Genomic DNA, 25,391 nt, shown 5'->3' on the forward strand with positions numbered 1-25,391 from the left:
TCATCATCAGCCAATGATAGCGAGATAAAGGATGAATAATTCGTAAATGTAGAAGTATTTTCTTATCCTCTCTTGGCTGTTCTCCCTTGGCCGACCGGTTTTCGGCGCTTCAATCCGGAACCGTGCTGCTGCTATGGTCTCAGGTTCGAATCCTGTCTCGGGCATGGGTGTGTGTGATATCCTTAAGTTGCTTAGTTTTAAATAGTTCCAAGTTTAGGGGACTGATGACCTCAGACGTCAAGTCCCATAGTGCTAGGAGCCGTTTGAACCATTTTCGGCTGTTATCCGACTGAGTTTTCCGTTACGTCATTTGTAGTGGACACACACAGTTGATGCACACTGGATGAAGAGGGTTGCAACAGGTGCTCACGTTCTGTGCGGCTATTTCAAGCAAAGAGAGTGCTCCCGGCTGCGGAGCCGACAACGAGCGCAGAGCCTTTGTGGAAAGTGAGGAGCAGCAAATTGCACGTGCTGTTCCGTTGCTTTGTTCTGCGTCAGGGTAGCGGGCTCGTAGTGGAGCAGTAACTGTTTCTGGGAGGACGCGCCGCGTTGCACGCACAAGTGGAGACAGTGGGAGACAGCGGGGCTGCAAACGCCACGGTCGCCGATGGCTAAAAAGCCAGGGAGAAAAGAAGATTCCTAGCAGTGACCCTTTGTCTTTCTGAATTGCAGGCAGGTCACCATTGCAGGTACCGGAACACCTAAACGGTTGTGGCGTAATAAACGTACCTGAAATACAGCTGTGGTGGTTTTAATTGGCGTTTACATTATTCAGCTATGGAGCACGAAGTGATGCAGATTTTTATTCTCTGAAAGAATTACAATGCCATCGGCAAGCCGTTAAAGTTCGTATTTCGTCTCCTTGCACTATTTAATTGATTTAGGAGACAATGCGAACAGTCCTATTAGATTAGTTACAGATGTTGCTGTCGTTTACCTCTAGTAATGTCATCAGTAAATCAATACGAATTACAATACCTTTTAGGTAAGAGATCTGTGTGGTGCGAAAAGCGGCAATTGATTCTGGGCAATAAAAAAAGGCGAGGTCTTCCTCATGAGTATTAAAAAGAAACATTTAAATTTGTTACACGATAAATCACACAAATTTAAATGTCTCGAATCAACTTAAATTGGAAGCGACACATAGAACATGTTGTGGAATAGGTGAACCAAAGACTGAGTTTTATTGGCAGTACCCTTAGAAGATGCAACAAATCTTTTAAGGAGACTGCCTAAACTACGCTTGACCGTCCTCTTTAATTGTGCTGCGCGGTATGACACCGTTAACGCATAAGGTTGACGGAGAACAAAGTTCGAAAGGAGGGCACCTAATTTCGTATTATCGCGAAATAGTGAAGAGAGTGTTACGGATATGATACCTGGGATGGCGGTTATCGCTGAAAAAACTGATTTTCGGTTACACGGGGTAAACTGAGTGCCACAATTGCTCAAAATAACCGGGTTTCGGTTTATTGTTATGTTTCAGTAATAAACATAGACTTCAAACACATTGAAAAATTCTTTTGGATGTGATGGAGAAAGAGGTCACGATCGATGTGGGCTGAGGCTGCAGCAGAAATCAGTTGCCATTGTCTCCAGCAAAAATAGTGAAAGTGAAGGAGACGGGCGCCGCGGCAGCGAGAACGAAAGGCCCCGAAAGTTGATGGTTTCCCTTCATCGTCACTTTTGAATGTTATCAGTTTTTCATCCTGAAGTAACCAAAAAGATTAGAGAGTTCAGTTATTATCCCACGTTTATAGCACATTCTACTCGTCTTTTGGATTTGCAGCTCTTGTATTTTTCCGTGTTTGCAGTTAAAATTATTGGATGTAGGGTCCGCCTTTTATGCAAAATACTGTTTTTTCTTGTTACCAAAACATGTTTCGGCACTTCTGTGCCATCATCGGTGGGTTTTGTTTCTTAAAAAAACTGTAAAAATTAAATACATTTTAGGTTGTAGCTGATCTAACTAAATGAGGCCTAAAGACAGTTTCTGTTCATTTTTGTCCTTATGTCGATTTTGCATTATACGGTTTTGTCGGACCGTCTGTATGATGTCCTGCACTGGCAGCTTGTCCTCCGCAAACCAGATGTGATCTATGTCTCCCAGTTGACACTTCCCTTGATTTTTAAAAGCTTGATTTTGGCGTGACAAAATGTTTTGCGTGTATGTTTATAATTACTGACGTGTCGTGACAGAGCCCCCCTTCGTTCGCGTTTTGAGATGACTGAACATACACATATTGAATGTACTTAGCATATTTTTCGCTTAACAAACGCCTTTTCACTTCGCAAAATGCGATGTAAACGATGTTGATGTGTGTTGTAATTACGTCCGCGTTCATTTGTTCCCGGCGCTGACGGAGTTAGGACACAACATCGTTGACACTGCGTTTTGCGAAGTGAAAAGGCGTTTGTTAAACCAAACTTACACGAAGTACATTCAATATGTGTGTGTCAGTCCTCTCAGAACTCGAAAGGAGGAGGATCTGTCACGACAAAACGTGAGTATTTACAAATATACACGCAAAACAGTTTGCCACACCAAAATCACGTTTTTAAAAATCAAGGTAGATGTTAACTGGCTGATAAAGTTCACATTTACGTCGTTTGGTTTGCAAATGACAAGCTGTAAGTGCAGGGCACGCTGCAGATGGTCCTGCAAAACCGTATAACGTAAAATCAAGGTAAGAACTCAAACCAACAAACAAAAACTGTCTTTAGGCCTCATTTGTTAGCTCAGTTACAACATAAAATACGTTCACTTTTTTCACGTTTTCAATATACAACCCACTGGTAATGGCACAGAGGTGCCGAAACATGTAAGTAGCCTGTTTGTATGTTGGCAACGCTATAGATTCTGTTAATATAGCTGACAGCGTTCTGCGCCCTCGGCAAGAGATTCTATGGTTGGACGGACTAGAAATCAGCGAGTGCATAGGGAAGTGCATGGACACGATATTCTTGTAGCACATGCATTGTAAAGTGAGATCAAATGATGTTTTGCTAAGAAAATACGCAAGCAAATATACGATGATGGATGTTTGGTTGGTAATGTTTGTGCAGTGGAATTGTTGACAACTATAAAATTTTTGGAAGTGGATGTCTCATGAAAAAGGTAAAATTTTCTAAATGCATTGTTTGCTCTTTAACAAAATCTTTCTTTCGTTAACCATATGCCTCCTAGTAGTTAGAATCTTTTCATTTAGCTGGTTGTAGTTGCTACTTGCCGTAATTGCTGCAGTTCGTGTTATGAAGATTTTCTGTGAGGTAAGTGACTTATGAAAAAGAATGGGGTTTGCACTGTTGGGATTATTGATTGAAATGAGTTTCGGCAATTAACAGAGTTGGGTGTAGTTTCATATTTCTTTAATATAATATATTTTTTTGATTTGTATTTATGTTAGGATTTCTTGGCCATTCTTTTGTGTTGATTATTGGAAGTCATGTTGTCAATGTATACCAGTCAGATTGCGTTGGGTTTCTATGTTGTGGGTAATAAATGAATAGGTTAAGTTTGAGTTGTCTTCGTCAGCGAAAAGTCTGTAGGCCAGTGTTCAATAAAAATAATTTAAGAGTTAGTTTCATTGTCTGGGCAACAAGAAAAAAGTTTTGCACAAAAGGCGGGACCTATATCCAACAATTTTAGAACACGTCTTTGAAATTATGGGTATATCAACCAAATTTGTCTTCTCCTCCAAGGAAATTGGGGATGTTTTCTCCTGATAATTATGATACCTCCAGATTTTGTGCCTCCTCCCGCTTTTAATCTTTTAAAGTAAATGAAACATTGTATTTCACTGCTGCCGCACTTCGCAAAATACTTCCGAACTAGGGATGGTGTAATTCTGCAACACTACTGATTCCCGATGACGATAGGGAAAAACTACCGTGTAGACCGGGTGGGGGGAGAGCGGCAAATCCTGCAGACTGCACGTACACACATGCCGTAGAGCAGGCGACGCCACACGGCAGCGGTTACATTATTTTCTCTGCTATCTGAAGCAATTCTTATGTCATGTATTTGTTGCTAGTGTCAAACTGCAGGCGTTTTTTATGAAAATAATAGTGATCGCTTTTCCCAGTTTCTATAATAATCCAATATTTCAAAACAATGGAAATTTTACGGATAAATATTACTAATTTTTTTAAAAAAGTGTTGTTTAGTAACCAAACATTTTGGCAGTTCTGCGATGTCAGATTGGTATTTCGGTTCTGTTTCCGGTAATTAGTAAAAATAAAAGAAACTTGTTACAACCGAGAGCTGATACCGAAAAATATCGGTTGTTCAGAACGAAAATACCGGCATCGCTTATAAACGTTCTGTTTTCCCCCTTCCTATATGATACCCGAGTTGGACGGCAGTGATAAAAAGAAAGACACTTTCCATTGCGACGGGACCTGTCCATGAAATTTCAGTCGCCTACTTTCTCCGCCGAATGCGAAAACAATTTGTTGATCTCACGTAATAAAATAAGGAAAATCAGAGCTCGTTTTTCCCACGAGCTACTCGAAAGTGGATCGGTCGAGAAATAGCCTAAAATGTACTGTGAATCCTTTGCCAAGCACTTAATTACGAATTGCAGATTATTGACGTAGATGTAGATGATGTAGATATTTTCCCTTTCCAAATTCCTACAGTATAATACCTATTGTGGGAAATCGTAATGACATGCAGCACGCTAGTATGTCAAATTAGGAAGTGCTGTCCAAGTGTTTGGAGTCCTTATCAACTAGGCTTTGCAACAGACGTCGAAGGAATTCAGAGGTCCATATCTAGGGTCCTGACTGGTCGGAAAAATGTAATAGAAACCCTTGTGGAACTTACATAGTACTGCTCAGGAAAAAATGGCCCGGTTCTAACGAAGAGCTGTCGGCTAAATTTCTTGAACCTGTATTCGAAGAGGACTGCGACCGTATTGCTGCCACTACGGTATGTCTGGCATAAAGACCATGAGAACAAAATAACAGACACTAACGCGCGTACACAGGCTCAGTACGCGAATGGAACAGGAAAGAGAATCCGGTGATATTGGTATGACTTACCCTCCGCCATGCATTGTTGAGTGGATTACAGTGTGTATATGTAGAGGCATAAATGTATAGGACAGGGAGAAAGGCTGTGCGTGATGCTCTCAGCAAGACCAGGGAGAAGATCGACTAATGGTGTGCCGCGTGGACGGCCGATGTGGTTGTCAGTTGGCGATCGTGCTTTGTGAGGTACCTTGCGTCCTTGGAGCCAGTAGTGGGCTCTTCTGCGGAGAGAGTGTTCCGTTAATGATGGACCCAGGGGAGGACGACTCGTGGGCGAGAAAACCTCTAGCAGGGCCGGCGGAGGGAGCCCTGGGCGGAAAAGTACCCCAAGGACAGTCGGCTGCCGCCCCAGGACTCCCCTCCACGTCAGCGCCCCCATCACCTCTTGCCGCCGGCTTCAGACCCTTTTACGACTACTCCTGGTAAGTTAAGTTTACAGCAGCGTCCCTGGCGTTTCATTCTTGTACTGGTTGTCGCTAGTCACGAGTGACCATTTTCATTTACACATCAGCGACAATATAGCGTGCGAGCTTTCTGCTGTCCAGTTTGACACCTGAACGGCGAAAGTGAGTTTGCGAGAGGCCGTGCTCTCTACAGAAGTTGGGAATATAGTTACTGAGTGTAGGGACAAGCAATGACAATGATCAAAGTGAGATTCATAATAGATGCTCTTGCCATATTTCGTATGGTAAACTGAAAACCAAGCCGCGTGGGATTAGCCGAGCGGTCTAGGGCGCTGCAGTCACGGACTGTACGGCTGGTCCCGGCGGAGGTTCGAGTCCTCCATCGGGCATGGGTGTGTGTGTTTGTCCTTAGGATAATTTAGGTTAAGTAGTGTGTAAGCTTAGAGACTGATGACCTTGGAAGTTAAGTCACATAGGATTTCACACACACTGAAAACAAAAAACAAAAAATAAAAAATAATAGGGGAAGTGTCTTCCAAACATTTCACAACATCCTCACTTATTTGCTCGTGAGAATATATACGTAGAGATGCATCAAAAACTGCGTAGAAGGCAGTAAGTAATGTCTCTTTACTTTATTCTCTGTACCTTCTTTTCTAAGTGCTAGTCCGCCTGCTTAGCTGAGTCGTAACGTGTTTGCCTACCATGCGGAGGGTCCGGGTTCGATTCCCGGTGGGCTGCGTGTTGTGTTGTCCTCATCATCATTCATCATCACCGACACACAAGTCGTCCAGTGTGGAGTCGCCTGAAAAAAGACTTGCCACTCGGCGGCCGAACTTACCCTGATGGGGCCTCCCGGCCAAACAATACCACACGATCGTGTCATTGTTTCTAAGCGCTACAAAAACATAGCTATTATTTTTCTTGTTAAATAGTTGGGACTTCCTTACTGTTGACAGTTTTCATTAACAATCGTCTGTTTTTCTCTCCTATTTACGCATCGTGTAGTGTTTTTCTGTGTCTCGAGCATATCTACAGAAACAATTGATAATCAGAGAGAACATGGCCGAAGCAACTGAAAACATCTGAAAAGCAGTGCTTCGAAAATGAAATGGACAGCAAATATATGAAACGAGGAGTTGCTTAAAAACAACGGACGAGAGGGAAAAATCTATGGAGAACATTTACTTTAAGGGGAGACGGGATTGCTTGTCGGCTATATTGTCAGGCCCGCAGCTGTAGTGAAATTAGTACTTGGAAGTAGGTTTGGGAAAAACCGACTCGTTAAAACCCATACCGGAATTTCAGTTCTGAATAATCGATTTTTTCTGTATTTATTTGGTCTTGATTATAACAAGTTTTTTTTATTTTTTAATTAAAACCGAGTATCAACCAGCCATAGCAGAAATGCTAAATTTTTCGTTTTTAAATAAAACTTAAAATAACCAGTAATTTTATACGTAAAATTTACATTGTTATGAAACATTGCGTTTTTACACAATATGGGAAAAGCGATTGGTCCTGTTTTAATAACAATGCCGAGAGATACACATAACAATCATATGGCATAAAAACTGGTACAGCATTGTTGAGACTATAATGTCCCTGTCGCCATGAGCCGTGGCTAAAGGTACGCGTGTGCGTGCAGTGTGCAAGACTTGCCCCCACCTGGTCTACATGGTAGTTCCTCACTGTCGTCGCTGGATATCCGTTGTATTGCAGAATGGCACCAACCCTAGTCTGAAAACATGCTTATGAAGTGATGTAACAGCGAAGTACAATGCTTCATCTGCTTTAAAAGTTTAAAAACGTGTCGTGCCACTCGTATGAAATAATAAAAGCGGAAGGAAATTGTGGTAACATGAATAAATGAAAAACTTAAAAATTCATTCTTAGTTTACAATAAAAATAGATAGTACGTGATCTGCTGCCTGTGTCTACATGATATGCCTTTATCTGCTTGTTGCCATTAACACGAAAAATTCAGTTCTTTTAACCTCAGTGTGAATCCTTTAGCACTGACTATTCGTAACGCCCAAATAGTGGTTTGATACAGGATTACTACATGATCTTTGAGGAGAGTTTCAAAAAAATTAGATATTTTAGGAGAATACTGGTGATATTTTGTAGTATGCAGTTACTTATCTCATTTCGAGGAAAGCAGCGAAAGGTGGACGGACTGCGTTCTCTTTTATTTGCTTAATTTAATATTTTGATTCTATGTATCTTGAAACTGATTTTTCCATCTTTCTACGTTTATTACATGAAATAATAGGAATAAAAAACGGAAAATCACTTATTTTAGAAACCGATTATTTTAACCGGCTTTTAATAGTCATGTTAAAGTGGCCTGGAAAGCACTGACACAACATAAAGTAGGTTGTTTCAGCGACATCCACCGTCCCTATTTGGAAGTAGCAGTCGATGAGGGAATGGAATAAGAATTTGAAGTCGAGATTTTCAGAGATTTTGCCGTAATGCTGTAACATACTGAGCTGAAAGGACTGTTACAGAACAACAAAAGGTGACGGCCGCATCAAACATTTTTAAGTCTGAAGATGGTCTTGCGGAATATAAGAAAATACCTAATATTTTATTAACGACTCGAGCTCTTGAAACAATATTTACCGCAAATGATAGTAAGCGAAAGAACAAAATATTTTCGTCTATGGTTATGAATACCTGCAATTTTTTAATATATGTCGATTAAAAAAAAAACTATATTTTTCAAGAAATGTGAAACGCAGTTAACAGATTACAGTGTCAAATCAGTAATTAATGTTTACAAACGTACTTTCACCAAAAGTAGTAAAGCACTGTGCTCAGCGAGAATGCTAAACTGACGGCACAGCACCGTTACAAATGCTTGGCAATGGAGTCTGGCACAGGAGTAGGAGGGACCACTAGATAACACCACAGGCGCTCCGCAACATGCAGCCCTACATTCCTCCCGTGTGCACTCGTCACGGGAGCATTACCAAGTACAAAATGAATTTTTGCATTTCTCGTGCAATATATGACAAGTTAGCGCGTAACGGTGATTGAGGTGGACAGTGATCACGCATTTACTCTCCAAAACAGACCACAAAGGCTCAATAAGATTGAGATATGTTGACTGGCGGCCGAGGGAAGACGCAACAGTGCGTCCTCGTGCTCACAGAATCGGTGTTGGACAACACTAGGTGTGTGAGAAGGGGCTCTGTCGTCTCGGAACGCAGCATCACCATTGGGGAGAGACCTGTCAAGTCAAAATGGTCACACAATCCTTGGCAGTAATGCGACCTTGCAGAGTCTCGGAGCGGACTTCAGTGCGAGATGCCTATCTATAAAAGTTTCCACAACAAAACTTTGTCTCGAAACCTGACAGAAAATCTGAAGAGATTCTGGTAGTGTGTGAAGTATGTTAGCGGCAAGAAACAATCAATGCCTTCTCTGCACGTTAGCAATGGAGATACTATCGAAGACAGGGCTGCCAAAGCAGATTTACTAAACACAGCCTTCCGAAATGCCTTCACAAAAGAAGACGAAGTAGATATTCCAGAATTCGAATCGAGAACAGCTGTCAACATGAGTAACGTAGAAGTAAATATCCTCGGAATAGTGAAGCAACTCAAATCACTTAATAAAGGCAAGTCTTCTGGCCCAGAGTTTATACCAATTAGGTTCCTTTCGGAGTACGCTGATGCATTAGCTCCATACTTAACAATCATATACAACCGTTCGCTCGACGAAAGATCCGTATCCAAAGACGGGAAAGTTGCACAGGTCACACCAATATTCAAGGAAGGTAATAGGAGTAACCCACTAAATTACAGGCCCATATCGTTAACGTCGATATGCAGCAGGATTTTAAAACATATATTGTGTTCGAACGTTGTGAATTACCTCGAAGGAAGCGGTCTATTGACACACACTCAACATGGGTTTAGAAAACATCGTTTCTGTGAAACACAACTCGCTCTTTATTGACATGAAGTGCTCAGTGCTATTGACAAGGGATTTTCAGATCGATTCCGTATTCCTGGATTTCCGGAAGGCTTTACACACTGTACCACACAAGCGGCTCGTAGTAAAATTGCGTGCTTATGGAATATCGTCTCAGTTATGTGACTGGATTTGCGATTTTCAGTCAGAGAGGTCACAGTTCGTAGTAATTCACGGAAAGTCATCGAGTAAAACAGAAGGTACTGTTATAGGTCCTTTGCTGTTCCTTCTCTATATAAACGATTTTGGAGACAATCTGAGCAGCTTTAGTATGTGTGCCGTCGTGTTTGTGCCTCAGTGTTTTTCGCCACCCACGCTCCATCGTTCACGTGTCGTCTCCGTCATCAGTGTCCGTGTGCAAAGCCGACAGTTTATCTAGGTGTCTTCGCATGTGAACGGCTGCGTATTATTTGTTTCTGTGTCTACTGTTTTTTGCCCTCCACTTTGTTCTGTATATTCTGTTTCTCCATTGTATTTTCTCTGTAAAACTTGTGGCTGAAGAGCAGCGTAGTGTGCTGCTGCCAGCCCACCTTATTGTAAGGTGTCAAATAACAATAAAGGAAAAACAATCTGAGCAGTCGTCTTCGGTTGTTTGCAGATGACACTGCCGTTTATCGACTAATAAAGTTATCAGAAGATCAAAACAAACTGCAAAACGATGTAGAAGAAATATCTGACTGGTGCGGAAACTAGCAGTTCACACTAAATAACGAATAGTGTGAGGCCATCCACATGAGTGCTAAAAGGAATTCTTTAAACTTCGGTTACACGCTAAATCCGTCTAATCTAAAAGCCGTAAATTCAACTACATACCTAGGTATTACAATTACGAACAACTTAAACTGGAAGGGACACACAGAAAATGTTGTGGGGAAGGCTAACCAAAGACTGCGTTTTATTGGCAGGGCATTTAGAAAATGTAACAAACCTACTATGGAGACTGCCTACACTACGCTTGTCCGCCCTCTTTTAGAATACTACTGCGCGGTGTGGCATCCTTAACAGATAAGACTGACGGAGTACACCGAAAAAGTTCAAAGAAAGGCGGCGCGTTTCGTATTATCGCGAAATATGGGAGAGTGTGTCACAGAAATTATACAGGATTTGTGCTGGATATCATTAAAAGAAAGGCGTTTTTCGTTGTGACGGAATCTAAATTCCAATCACCAACTTTCTCCTCCGAATGCGAAAATATTTTGTTGACACCGACCTACATAGGGCGGAACCATCACCACGATAAAATAAGGAAATCAGAGCTCGTACGGAAAGATACAGGTGTTCATTCTTTCCGCGCGCTATACGAGATTGGAATAATAGAGAATTGTGAAGGTGGTTCAATGACCCCTCTGCCAGGCACTTAAATGTGATTTGCAGAGTATCCATTTAGATGTACACTCCTGGAAATGGAAAAAAGAACACATTGACACCGGTGTGTCAGACCCACCATATTTGCTCCGGACACTGCGAGAGGGCTGTACAAGCAATGATCACACGCACGGCACAGCGGACACACCAGGAACCGCGGTGTTGGCCGTCGAATGGCGCTAGCTGCGCAGCATTTGTGCACCGCCGCCGTCAGTGTCAGCCAGTTTGCCGTGGCATACGGAGCTCCATCGCAGTCTTTAACACTGGTAGCATGCCGCGATAGCGTGGACGTGAACCGTATGTGCAGTTGACGGACTTTGAGCGAGGGCGTATAGTGGGCATGCGGGAGGCCGGGTGGACGTACCGCCGAATTGCTCAACACGTGGGGCGTGAGGTCTCCACAGTACATCGATGTTGTCGCCAGTGGTCGGCGGAAGGTGCACGTGCCCGTCGACCTGGAACCGGACCGCAGCGACACACGGATGCACGCCAAGACCGTAGGATCCTACGCAGTGCCGTACGGGACCGCACCGCCACTTCCCAGCAAATTAGGGACACTGTTGCTCCTGTGGTATCGGCGAGGACCATTCGCAACCGTCTCCATGAAGCTGGGCTACGGTCCCGCACCCCGTTAGGCCGTCTTCCGCTCACGTCCCAACATCGTGCAGCCCGCCCCCAGTGGTGTCGCGACAGGCGTGAATGGAGGGACGAATGGAGACGTGTCGTCTTCAGCGATGAGAGTCGCTTCTGCCTTGGTGCCAATGATGGTCGTATGCGTGTTTGGCGCCGTGCATTTGAGCGCCACAATCAGGACTGCATACGACCGAGGCACACAGGGCCAACACCCGGCATCATGGTGTGGGGAGCGATCTCCTACACTGGCCGTACACCTCTGGTGATCGTCGAGGGGACACTGAATAGTGCACGGTACATCCAAACCGTCATCGAACCCATCGTTCTACCATTCCTAGACCGGCAAGGGAACTTGCTGTTCCAACAGGACAATGCACGTCCGCATGTATCCCGTGCCACCCAACGTGCTCTAGAAGGTGTAAGTCAACTACCCTGGCCAGCAAGATCTCCGGATCTGTCCCCCATTGAGCATGTTTGGGACTGGATGAAGCGTCGTCTCACGCGGTCTGCACGTCCAGCACGAACGCTGGTCCAACTGAGGCGCCAGGTGGAAATGGCATGGCAAGCCGTTCCACAGGACTACATCCAGCATCTCTACGATCGTCTCCATGGGAGAATAGCAGCCTGCATTGCTGCGAAAGGTGGATATACACTGTACTAGTGCCGACATTGTGCTCTGTTGCCTGTGTCTATGTGCCTGTGGTTCTGTCAGTGTGATCATGTGATGTATCTGACCCCAGGAATGTGTCAATAAAGTTTCCCCTTCCTGGGACAATGAATTCACGGTGTTCTTATTTCAATTTCCAGGAGTGTAGTTTCCATGGGGCCCATGAAATATCACGAAACTGCTGTCCCTTGGGACGTAAACTCAGGCATAAGTTGGAAACAGTGTATAATAAGATTCTTCCGACAAACGACATTCTTCGATTGCTCCATGGCTACAGCACCACGTGTTCCTGTCACGGTCATTCACGTCACTGGTCTTGAGGAAGAGTGGGCTACGATGCAGACAGACACCTCGCCAGAAGTTTTCACAGCAGAGTTCAACCCTTCATAATGATGAAGGATAAACACACCCCATATTAATGTCCACCAACAGGTGTTCGGATACTTTTGATCTGATAGTGTATACTACTCGCTTTCACGTTTTTATTCACTTATCACGGCTTTGTGTTTGGCGTTCTGCTGGAACAGTAACAGTGACGGGAATTTAAGTAAGTTCGGGTGGGCATCATAAGTACTTAAAAGCATCTGCTTGATTTGTCGGTAGTACGATGAATGTCGTGGTAACGAGAGTATACAGCGACTCTGTGCCCTGCCTTTTTTTTTTTTTTTTTTTTTTTTTTTTTTTTTTACAAACGACATTCTTCGATTGCTCCATGGCTACAGCACCACGTGTTCCTGTCACGGTCATTCACGTCACTGGTCTTGAGGAAGAGTGGGCTACGATGCAGACAGACACCTCGCCAGAAGTTTTCACAGCAGAGTTCAACCCTTCATAATGATGAAGGATAAACACACCCCATATTAATGTCCACCAACAGGTGTTCGGATACTTTTGATCTGATAGTGTATACTACTCGCTTTCACGTTTTTATTCACTTATCACGGCTTTGTGTTTGGCGTTCTGCTGGAACAGTAACAGTGACGGGAATTTAAGTAAGTTCGGGTGGGCATCATAAGTACTTAAAAGCATCTGCTTGATTTGTCGGTAGTACGATGAATGTCGTGATAACGAGAGTATACAGCGACTCTGTGCCCTGCCTTTTTTTTTTTTTTTTTTTTTTTTTTTTTTAGTGCCTGGTGGACCTTCCTGCCATTCCGCCTAAGGTTAATTTCCCACAACCTATTCGTGTGCGCCGGAATAATTCGTTTTCTGAATCAAATACCCATCCAGTACACAGAGCAGAGCGCTGAGGCAAACCGAGGACGTGCGGCCGGGAGAGCGATGTGCTGACCACATGTCCCTCGATATCCGCATCCAGTGACGCCTGTAGTCAGAGGATGACACGGCGGCCGGTCAGAACCGTTGGGCCTTAATGGCCCTTTCGGGCGGAGTTTAGTATGAATCAAATAACAGAACACACAACAGGGCGGGAAACAACTTGCATGAACATTACTATTGCTTCTCCAGGTTTATGGTCATATACGTCACTAACAGCACAAAGTCGCGTTAACTAACAGATCGTTACGCTCTACCAAAACTACGGTTCAGTAGGTCTGATAGTAGGGAAAGAAACATTAATGAATGTGTAGGGGAGAAAATGGGAGACGACGACTTTCCTTTGTTGTTTGTTTGTTTGGTTGGTTGGTTGTTTTGCACATCATTAGAACCTCATATCATTCGATGTTAGTTCATTGCGTATTTTATATCCTAACAGAATATAAACTGCGTTTTATAAGAAATAAAAATTACTTGATCGTGTAACTTTTGCGATTTTATGTAACCAAAGGAATTACTTTTAATGCAAGTACAATTTAGATGTATAAACATAAATATGTACAACTGTTGTTTCGTAGTCAGTAGAACGTTCTTCACCATGACCAAAGGCAAGAGTATGCTATTCTTATTATTTAAGTTCGATGAAGGATTGAAACGATGTTTGATATTTTTTGTTTGTTTTTAAATGTTCTTGTTGGGGACATTGCGCCTTCTAGCGTCGTATGATAAATCTTGGTTGTTTTCCTTATTTTTACTACAACATCCCTCTGTTTCACTTTGCAAATCAATAATTTTCAAACAAAACCTGAATTAAACATTGACATTTTCACTTTAGCTATAAACACTGTTTATTCTTAAGTTACAGACAGAAGGATAACTATGTAGAACAAAAATGTTACGTACGTTACCTGTCCCTTTATATATCCTCATTCAGTTTCTAGATGCTCCACCTCTTCCGGTTTCCTGATCGCGTGTGGAAAGAAAGCGATTGCTGTGAGCTAACGCCCGATAGGTATGCAACATACCCAACGTACAGGTAACGCGGGTACGGCCATAACCGATCAAAGCTACTAGAAAAACCACCGTAGTCCTCGGTTGCTTACGGTAGCTTACGGAAGCCTACGGTAGTTTCACAACTCCAGTCACAGAAGATAAGCGAGCAGAGGCGGTTTCCCTGCGACGCCGCCTGGGGTGAGCAGCGAGCAGGCGTGCGCCGGCCTCTGCTCCGGCTATCAGGAGGCGCCCAGAGATAAGAAAGCACCAGCCGCGCGGGCCTTCCCTCTTTCCTGTGTACGGCTAGCACGACAGCAGCCGCGCTATCGCCAAACTACGGTCTCCTCCGCGATTCTTCCTCGTACATATTACGTAGTTTTATCAAACGGGGAATGTGTGATTAGCTATGAACGTTCTCTCTGAAGAATTACGACCGTGGAAATCCCGATTGGCAGCAGAAACAGCTTTTAGTCTTGGGGCTTCACTTTCCTCCAACTATTTCCTGGTCCTCGTCTTATGTTCCTACCAATATAGAAGCGATTTGAAATATACTATATCGCGTCTGTTGGATGGGGACGTTAAGCTCAGCAATAACCTTGGTCGATAAGTAGCAAGGTATGTGGCAGCACATGGTTTCCTCCTCTCCCTTCCCTCACCATCATCATCATCATCATTAAAACAAAGCAAATACGACACTACACTTACTCTCATTGAAGCTTTGGAGGTACACATCTGACATCTCAGACATGTTAGCAGCTGAAACACAGCCCAGTGGAAAGATTTCATCCGGAAAGAAGCCACTACCAGTATTAAAAGTGCATTGGAGAGATTGACAGTAGGTGTACCTGAAGGATTCCGTGTGTTTAAATCACAAATGTTCCGCTTACTTGCACAGTACTTTTTATTTTCATGCAGACGACCTCCAGATTCACTGAGGTCCTAATACCTGGAAACTCAATTGAATAAACTATCTGTGGTTTCAAAGGTACATACATCATGTGTCATCGTCAGAGGCGTGTTTTATATTAAAGTCAGTCAAAAGAGATAATGAGTGGTCTGAAAAGGAACATGACTGTCGGGAATTGTAAGTTTAGTTGGAGTGATGGCATGTGACCACTTTAATGTCACTGTGAGTGGAAGCATTGTGGAAAACGCTAAACGCAATTATCGTTCTTACAGGCCTAATAAATTAACTGATAGGGACTGCTGAACTATAAAAGGTACCATACGAGCCATCATCAAATGGCATTGTCGACTGTTGCGCATATTTCATCTGCAGCTACGTTAAACAGTACAGTGATAGTCATCTTTGCCGAATGTCGATTGATGCTGTGCAAACAAACGTCGTTTTTTGCTGTGAAGCAGAGGAAAATTTCATGAAGTGGTAAAGCCATTATATTTGATCTGGTACTCACATATCATGGTTATGGCATACGTCAAGTCAAAGACTTTCGCTCGTTTCTGACTTTGTTGGGCAGTAGATAAATCCAGAGTAACTGGCGCTATGGTGCGACACTATTCTCCCTGTTTTGGGCTCGGTCCACTGGTTTCGAACGATGCAAACCAAACACATATTTAAGAAATCGTTTGTCATTGCTATGCTTTCAACATTGTATCAGCAGTTTGCAGTTGGTTTTTGTCCACGTCAGTATTAATATGTTCTTGTCTACAAAGGCCGAGCGATCTGAGGCAGTGATACACTTTGCACCCTCATCCAGGAGAATAGCGGTTCAAATCCCCGTCCGCCATCCAAATTTATTATTTTTCTAAATAGCTTAAAGCAAATGCTAGGGTAGTTCGTTAAAAAGGCACACGGTTGGTCTTCTTCCCCAACGTATTCAGAATGAGAACTTGTGCTCCATCTTTAACGGTCTGGGTATCAACGGGACGCTCAACCCTGAGTGTGCCAATCTCATCCAGAGGTCACAGATACGTTACTTCAACTAAAAGTCTTCAGGAACGGAAGAGTACGATTGTCAGTTTAATTTCAAGAGAATGGGGCGAGCTGCTTATGTGAGCGACGTTGACAATGGGGTAAATGTCACGCAAAGGCTCACACACGTCGCGTATTCAAGTGTTACAGTTATTATCTACCCAAAAGTGGAACCGACACATTGTAGCCGAAAACGCATAAAACGAACGTGTTGCAAAAGCTCAATGTACTTTGGATATCGTTTACAAAAGAGATGAGGCAACAGAAAAGCATACTCTATGCCCCTGTAGACGCAAGCCTTTTAGCGGAGGCATGGACGTCTTGACTGGGGCAACCAACAGTAGAGTCGAGTTATCCAGTAAGATGTTCACAATGTGTATTACATCGCAACTAAGTTGCCTCTGAATGCGCTGTTCACTTGTCCCCCACATACACTTTGTGGTCACGTGCCAATACCGAAGAGATGGCACAAAAGTTAAGACTGGATATGCATTCGGTATGAGGGGGATTGATGGCTGTACGGCTGTTTTGATTTAGGTCTACCGTTGCTTCCCTGAATCACTTTCACCAAACGCCACGACAGATGCTTCCAAAAGCTCTTTATCTGTAAAAACAAATCATTGTGGTACGCGGAAGCCATTGCGTAGAGGAGATATGTCACATTGTGCACAACTTGTGCACGGAGTAGTATGATGGTCGTACCGTTTCCCGAATGATATTGACGGCCATATGTATTGTTTTTCGTTTTCGTGCTACGAGAAATTAATCCTTTGTTTCTGTTTACATCTTTTGCTAACTGAAGTTAAGGAAACATAAACCAAAAACTATAATAGTGCCAAAACGATACTGTCCAAGTGTGATTAATGGCTGTATGTCCATGACCAAATATTGAAAAGAAAGATAGTGATCGATGTATTTTAAAGCCCTGCTTTTGTTCAAGGTAAATTGGTACAATGAGCTTCTTCAGTTATATTTTGGATTAACAGTGGTACACGTGTCTACTAGTTAGGTGCTCTCGTCAATGTTTTAGACAGTTTCAGCGGGACGTCGGTGTTGGTTACAGTGTGTACAAAGGGAATCTTCACTCCACCGATAAAATTTCGAGGTTTTTTTCAGGGATATTTTCAAAGTATTTGGCTTTTTCACTGTATTTGGCTTTTTCACTGTTGTTAAGTCATTACAGAAACGAAGGAATTGTGCTAACAAATGGAACTGAACATAAACGAGCCACCAAATACCAAATACTCAGAAAATATCACTGAGTAACTTCCGAAATTTTGTCCGTGGAGTCCGGATTATGATGCTCCGCACTGTCTTCCGGGACACATACAGTATGCACAATGGCGGCCTCATCACCAAATAGTCGCAACAACGTGTCAGCGTCTAGTAAATACTGAAAAATAAATAAGAAAACCTAACACTTTTCAGTCGATCGGTAGCCAGATGCTAGGTCTCCTGACCCATATACACTACATGCCAAAATACAGCTTTGCATAAGCTTTTATTGTTACGCAGTATTGCGCCGTTAACTTACGATGCAGCTCGTTGACAGTTCTAGGCGAGGCTGCTGACTGGTCGTTACGTGCGAAGCCTCACGTAAGACAGCCAAGCGCGACGATATGATGCGACGCTCGGCGCGAAGCGAAACCTACGTGCTGCAGCACCGGGCCAGTTCCGTGTACCGGGCAGGCAGCCACAGCTGGAAGACGGCGCTACGTCACTGGAGGCAGGGCGACCAGCGCGCAACAGGCGGCGGCTTAGGGTGGGGGGAAAGCAACAGCTGCGGCCCTAACCCGGGCCCAGGTAGCCGTGTTGTCTAAGGCTAGCGTGGGCGCCTGTGGAACGCGGCCGCCAGCTGCCTCATTCCCAGCACCTGACGGCTCAGCTGTGCTTCTGTTTTGTTTGGGTCGAGCGTTGCAGGAAGCGCCGTAACGGGCGAAATGGGAACACAGCGGTGTCGCACAGCACGTGTCTGCCACAGCGTTGTTAGCCCAGTGCCCTTGCTGCCATCCAAGTGTCAAACCTGCCTATTATTGTAAAGCGATGTGTCATAACACACTGTCTAAAAAAAAAAGTGTTATCAGGTAAAGAGAAAAACCGGAAAGATGAAAGAGCAATCACGGTAAAGGTTTGAGGTGCCTTGTCACGATTCACGGGGCTCTCCCCGTCGGAGGTTCGAGTCCTTCCTCGGGCATTGGTGTGTCTGTTGTTCTTAGCGTAAATTAGTTCAAGTTAGACTAAGTAGTGTGTAAGCTTAGGGACCGATGACGTCAGCAACTTGTCGTATCGAACTTACCACAAATTTCCAAAGATTTCAAAGGTTAAATAAAAGCTTTGGATTGGTCCTGTGATGTCCCAGTCGTGTTTACAATTCCTTGTGAGCAGGGTGTAGTCTCTTGGTAAAGGTTGCAACATGATTCCACAAAGGCGCCGTTGGATTTTCTATCGTTGTTCTTGTTGTCTTCAGTATAAAGACTGGTTTGTTACATGTATGCACGCTAGGCTGTTCTGTGAAAGCCTCTATTAATATTTGCGTAACTACTGCAACCTACATCCATTTGAACTTGCTTGCTGCATTCAAGCCTCTTGTCGTTATCAAAATGGCAGTTCCTTGATGCCGTAGAATTTTTCTTATCAACTGCTTCCTTCCTTTTGTCAAGTTGTCCCATAAATGTTTTTTCTCCCCAATTAGATTCAGTGCCTCCTCATTAGTTATTCATCTACACATCTCATTTTTACCATTCTTCTGCAGCATCACATTTCAGAAGCTTCGAGTTTGTAACGCAACCTCCGTCTACTATCTTACAGTGTTTATTACTTTTCCGTATTTATCACTCAGCATAAATAAGCACGAATATGTTCACATGCCAAAATGGTCGGAAAATTTTTTAAAGGTGGTGAGGAAGGAATAATGAGACAGCTGGTATCCCGCTTTTCAGATTCTTTTAAATAAATGGGAACATAGAAGCATTTCTTGTACTCCAATAGGAGCACATTTCTCTGCTGCAGTAGGCCATGTTACTCATATGAAAATAAATGTATTGTTCAGCATAATTTAGGAAGTTTATTTACGTAAAACTGAAATAACGCAAAAGTAATTTTACACCTCAGACCGGAAATTACGTACAGAAAACTGTACATGTGCTACAGTGCAATATGGGGTTCCCAGATGTTAACGGAGACGCTTTACAACATATTCCTCCTTGCTATGCCACTTTATAAATTACGTTTTTGCCTTACATAGGATTTTACGTGAGCATTTTATGTGTACAAGTCGGGTAATTTTGAACCTCTATATCTCGCAAACGGATAAACATACGGAGAAAATGTTCAAGTTTGTTCGAGATCGGGATCTTAAGAGTATGTCGTAAAAGTTGCAGCCATTTGGTGTGCACAGCGTCTTGGAATCATCGGCTGGGTTTTGGTTCGCTGGAACGTTGAAAATATAGTACAAAATCGTTTTGTGTTTTTTTTTTCAAGGAAACACTCATTGAAATAGGGTTCCTCCCGTAAGTCCCATCAAGCCCAGCGTAGACCACATCAAATGGACAAAGAACCAACGGATTTCCTCCATTTCCCTAAACAGGAAGAACTGGGTGTACAAATGGTCCCTAGCCCAAGGGATATCCAAAACACTTGACGCAAACTTTTACCACCACTAGAACCCGAGTAATGGGCATCAGAGAATTACGTTTATATGCGCGGCGATTTGGAACATAGAGTGATGGGGAAAAAAATTACAACACCAAAAATGGATTGTGATAAACGAAAGTTGGTAGGCGTGTTTCTATAAATGAATGTTGATGTCTTTTCTAATTTCGCGCCAGCCGCGTAAGAGTGGCGGTGGTAGCACTATGGGGATGCAAATCAGGTACGCTGTAACTGTAGTGAGCCATAGTTGCCCTTGAGATTGGACGTCGTGAGCTGATGTTGGGCAAGAACGCGCTTAAGGCGACAAAGACGCCATTATCACCACCTCTGAGGTTGTACGAAACCGTGTAATAGAGCTACGAGAAGCTGGATGTTCCTTCTGCAATTCTGCAGAACGACTTGGCAGGAATGTAGCATCTGTGCACGATTGCTGGCAGCGGTAGTCACGAGAATGTACGGTCGCAAGAAGACCGGGCTCCCGACGATCACGTAGCACTGCCGAGAGGGAAGACCGTTGTTTTCTGCGTACGGCTCTTTCGCATCGTACTGCATCTGCAGCAGAAACAATAGTTTGTACCACATTGATGCAAGGAATTGTCACATTTCGTTAACTTCAAGGATAGGTCCGAGTCGGACGCCCTGTGGCGTGCGTTGCACTGAACCCAAATCACCGCCAGTTGCGACGTCATTGGTGTCAAGCGAGAGGAGGGCAAGGTGGAGGTCTGTTGTGTTTTCCGATGAAAGCTGGTTCTTGCTCGGTGCCTGTGATGGCCGTGTGTTGGTTACGAGGAGGCCAGTTCAGGGCCTGTAAACAACCTGTCTGCGTGCTAGACAAACTGGTGTTATGGTCGTGGGTACGATTCCTTATGACAGTATGGGCACTCTCGCTGTTATCCCGCTCACCCTGCTGCAAATTTGTAAGTCGTTGTGGTGTTTCGACTTGTGCTGCCACTCATGAACAGTATTCCAGGGGGTGTTTCCCAACAGGATAAAGCTAGCCCACTTACCGCTGTTGTAATCCAACGTGTTCTACAGAGTGTTGACATGTTGCCTTGGCAAGGTCGCTCGCCAGATTTGAACCAAAAGCAGCACCTATGAGCACCCCCGGACAACTCGAGCGTCGTCCACAAACAGCATTAACCGTTCCTGTATTGCCCGGCCAAATGCAACAGACGTGGAACTCCGTCCTACTAACTGAATCCTGTACAACATAATGCAAGCAAGTTTGCATGCTTGGATTGAACATTATGGTGGTTACATCGGTTATTAATGTACCTACATTTCACATTTGCAATGGCTTATCTCTCGCTTACATTAAACTGTAAAGTTGCAATGCTATCACTTAAATGTGTTTCCTAGATAAACGTATTCCGGAAATTTCATTAACCATATTAATTATTTTTTGTTACCATTTCTTCCGTCAGTGTATTAGGCCCGCATGCGATAACATGCATACCGATATTTTCGCTACTCTTGCGAGGCGTTGGAAGTGTTGGCGGTAGGTGTGTGCAACATTGACCAGTAGTAACAACTCTACAATAGGGCCAATACCTAGCCTTAACAGCACGACGAATTCCAATAATGTCAGTAAGATAAGCTGCCTGAAGAGTTTGTTTCTCGACAAATGTTGTTGTGAATCTAAAAAGTACATTTATAATTTATGTCTGCTTCTGACTTCAGCTCCTGCCTTAACAAGAAATGGGCTGCAAGCTTTAGATTTTGTGATATTGTTTTTCCATTCTAGTGTGGAATAAACTTCAAATCTTATACGTTCGGTAAAAAAAATAGAAATTGCAACTGCTGTCTGTCTGTCATATGTCACGAGTATTCAGAGTCTCAGCAGAAACTACTGATATTTTAAAGAACTTATACTAAATTAAACGCCTTCCGAACAGGCGAAGAAGGCCCAACGATACCGGCCGGCCCTTGTGTGATCCTCAGCCCATAGGCGTCACTGGATGCTGGTATGGAGGGGGCATGTGGTCAGCACACCGCTCTCCCGGCCGTATGTCAGTTTCCGAGACCGGAGCCGCTACTTCTCAATCAAGTGTGCCTTACAGGAGCTGAGTGCACCCCGCTTGCCAACAGCGCCCGACAGACCGGATGGTCACCCATCCAAGTGCTAGCCCAGTCCGATAGCGCTCAACGATGGTGATCTGACGGGAACCGGTGTTCACTACTGCGGCAAGGTCGTTGGCTTAAAGAACATATAGTAAAACTTATTTCTACATTAAATAAAATGTACTCATATACCCATGAGGAAGTGCAAATCTTACACGAAGAATTACAGAAGCTGATAAATAACAGCAATTCCACAACAAGATGATGATAATGACTGATTTTCATGTGAAAATAGGATGAAAAGTAAACACTGACTTTCGCTAGGAATCTCCGGTTACAATACCACAAAAGATCATTCGTCGATACTAGTTGCCCAGAACACCATACGTCCTGAGCACATTCTACGCGAGAAAAAGAAAACAAGTAGAAAATAGACACGACAAGAACAAAAACGAACTTAGTACTTTTAATGAAACAATAAGCAATTGTACAGGTTGTGGCGGCTCATGAAGTCATAAGATGTAGAATACAGGTACAAAGCTTGAAAGAATCGATCTTATCAGGCAGGAAATCAACAAAGTGTATTATAACAATTTATTTAAGAGAGAGTGTAATAAATTAAATTAACCATAAGATTCAGCGTCTTAAAATACACTCCTGGAAATTGAAATTAGAACACCGTGAATTCATTGTCCCAGGAAGGGGAAACTTTATTGACACATTCCTGGGGTCAGATACATCACATGATCACACTGGCAGAACCACAGGTACATAGACACAAGCAACAGAGCATGCACAATGTCGGCACTAGTACAGTGTATATCCACCTTTCGCAACAATGCGGGCTGCTATTCTCCCATGGAGACGATCGTAGAGATGCTGGATGTAGTCCTGTGGAACGGCTTGCCATGCCATTTCCACCTGGCGCCTCAGTTGGACCAGCGTTCGTGCTGGACGTGCAGACCGCGTGAGACGACCCTTCATCCAGTCCCAAACATGCTCAATGGGGGACAGATCCGGAGATCTTGCTGGCAAGGGTATTTGACTTACACCTTCTAGAGCACGTTGGGTGGCACGGTATACATGCGGACGTGCATTGTCCTGTTGGAACAGCAAGTTCCCTTGCCGGTCTAGGAATGGTAGAACGATGGGTTCGATGACGGTTTGGATGTACCGTGCACTATTCAGTGTCCCCTCGACGATCACCAGAGGTGTACGGCCAGTGTAGGAGATCGCTCCCCACACCATGATGCCGGGTGTTGGCCCTGTGTGCCTCGGTCGTATGCAGTCCTGATTGTGGCGCTCACCTGCACGGCGCCAAACACACATACGACCATCATTGGCACCAAGGCAGAAGCGACTCTCATCGCTGAAGACGACACGTCTCCATTCGTCCCTCCATTCACGCCTGTCGCGACACCACTGGAGGCGGGCTGCACGATGTTGGGGCGTGAGCGGAAGACGGCCTAACGGTGTGCGGGACCGTAGCCCAGCTTCATGGAGACGGTTGCGAATGGTCCTCGCCGATACCCCAGGAGCAACAGTGTCCTAATTTGCTGGGAAGTGGCGGTGCGGTCCCCTAGGGCACTGCGTAGGATCCTACGGTCTTGGCGTGCATCCGTGCGTCGCTGCGGTCCGGTCCCAGGTCGACGGGCACGTGCACCTTCCGCCGACCACTGGCGACAACATCGATGTACTGTGGAGACCTCACGCCCCACGTGTTGAGCAATTCGGCGGTACGTCCACCCGGCCTCCCGCATGCCCACTATACGCCCTCGCTCAAAGTCCGTCAACTGCACATACGGTTCACGTCCACGCTGTCGCGGCATGCTACCAGTGTTAAAGACTGCGATGGAGCTCCGTATGCCACGGCAAACTGGCTGACACTGACGGCGGCGGTGGACAAATGCTGCGCAGCTAGCCCCATTCGACGGCCAACACCGCGGTTCCTGGTGTGTCCGCTGTGCCGTGCGTGTGATCATTGCTTTACAGCCCTCTCGCAGTGTCCGGAGCAAGTATGGTGGGTCTGACACACCGGTGTCAACGTGTTCTTTTTTCCATTTCCAGGAGTGTAGATTATGCGGGCACAGATGAAAGGGACTGTCATTTGATAAAAGTATTGACGGTAAAGGAGGAAGATGTTAAAGATAGAAAATAAATCAGTAGTAAAGATAATCTAACGCTGGAACCAGGGGCGATTCTAGAAGTCGGTCAAAGGGGGAGGGGGTATGGAATATGGCTTAACAAAAGGTGATGGTGTCCTCTACCGACAAACTGGTAAAATTTAGTGTTGCTTGAAGTAGTTTTTGGTAATTGTTTTGGCATTCAAGGTAAAAAATGTGTATTAATAAATAATAAGACGCCTATTCCCAGTTAAATGATGTTTATTGGTTTAGGTAGTAAGCTATTTGCCGCTCTTATTCTTTTGTTAAAATGTGTTTGGGATACGTTGCTACCTATGTTGCTACATAATTATATATAAAAAAAGATTGAATCTGTTGGACTAATATATTCGCTTATTTCTGAAATCATTTTATCCAGTGTAATATGATGCTCCATGGGGGGGCTATAGCCCCCCCCCCTTTGCCACCACGCCTGATTGGAGCTATTAACGTGAAGGTGATCGATTCGAACAAACGTTTAAGTGAACGTTTAGAAAATACTGACTTAATATTGTTGGGAAATTTGATCGACAGGACGGCCGAAGATGAAACAAATGAAGATAATAAGAATTTGGAGGAAAATGAAACAAAATTGCGTGCAATAGACACAATTTTTTCATCAGACTGTTGACACATTAAATATACGGAGGAAATCATACAAGCATTTGACAACGTTCAAATGGTTAAAATGGCTCTGAGCACTACGGGAGTTAACATCTATGGTCATCAGTCCCCTAGAACATAGAACTATTTAAACCTAACTAACCTAAGGACATCACACAACACCCAGCCATCACGAGGCAGAGAAAATCCCTGACCCCGCCGGGAATCGAACCCGGGAACCCGGGCGTGGGAAGCGAGAACGCTACCGCACTTTGACAACGTCTTTAAATGTCTATGTAGTTCAAAAAGCTAGATAGTTAGCTAAAATAACTGTCAGAAATAATGCCAGGTGAGGTGCATGAAGCAATTCTAGTTGGGAAGGGAGGAAAGGCACCTGGAGCAAAAAAATCAAAAGAATCTTGCAAAATTATTAATAGAATGTCTGTGCACAAAGACTCTTCCCCAAGAATAGAGCAATTTTGTAACTAATGTATTTCACAAGAAAGACAGGTAAGACGTTAAAAACCTTTAAAATCTGTTAGCCCCATAATAATGGTACTAATATTGGCACCAACAGCGTAGAAAAAAGTAGATTTCAAATGGGCAAACTAACAAGCCAGTAGATC

General features: G+C 44.0%; 2 protein-coding genes across 2 annotated transcripts in view; one reads left to right on the forward strand and one right to left on the reverse strand.

Annotated features, from left to right (window-relative positions):
- Positions 1 to 17,971, reverse strand: part of LOC126324969 (uncharacterized) — a 96,723-nt gene extending 78,752 nt beyond the window's left edge. Inside the window, exon 1 of the mRNA XM_049995133.1 lies at positions 17,823 to 17,971. The gene's annotated coding sequence lies outside the window, so the exon portion shown is untranslated. The remainder of the gene's footprint in view (positions 1 to 17,822) is intronic.
- LOC126324953 (adenylosuccinate lyase) overlaps positions 1 to 25,391 on the forward strand; it is a 722,118-nt gene that overhangs the window by 268,079 nt on the left and 428,648 nt on the right. The window lies entirely within an intron of this gene.

Source organism: Schistocerca gregaria, chromosome 2 (assembly GCF_023897955.1).
Source record: "Schistocerca gregaria isolate iqSchGreg1 chromosome 2, iqSchGreg1.2, whole genome shotgun sequence".
Lineage (NCBI taxonomy): Eukaryota > Metazoa > Arthropoda > Insecta > Orthoptera > Acrididae > Schistocerca > Schistocerca gregaria.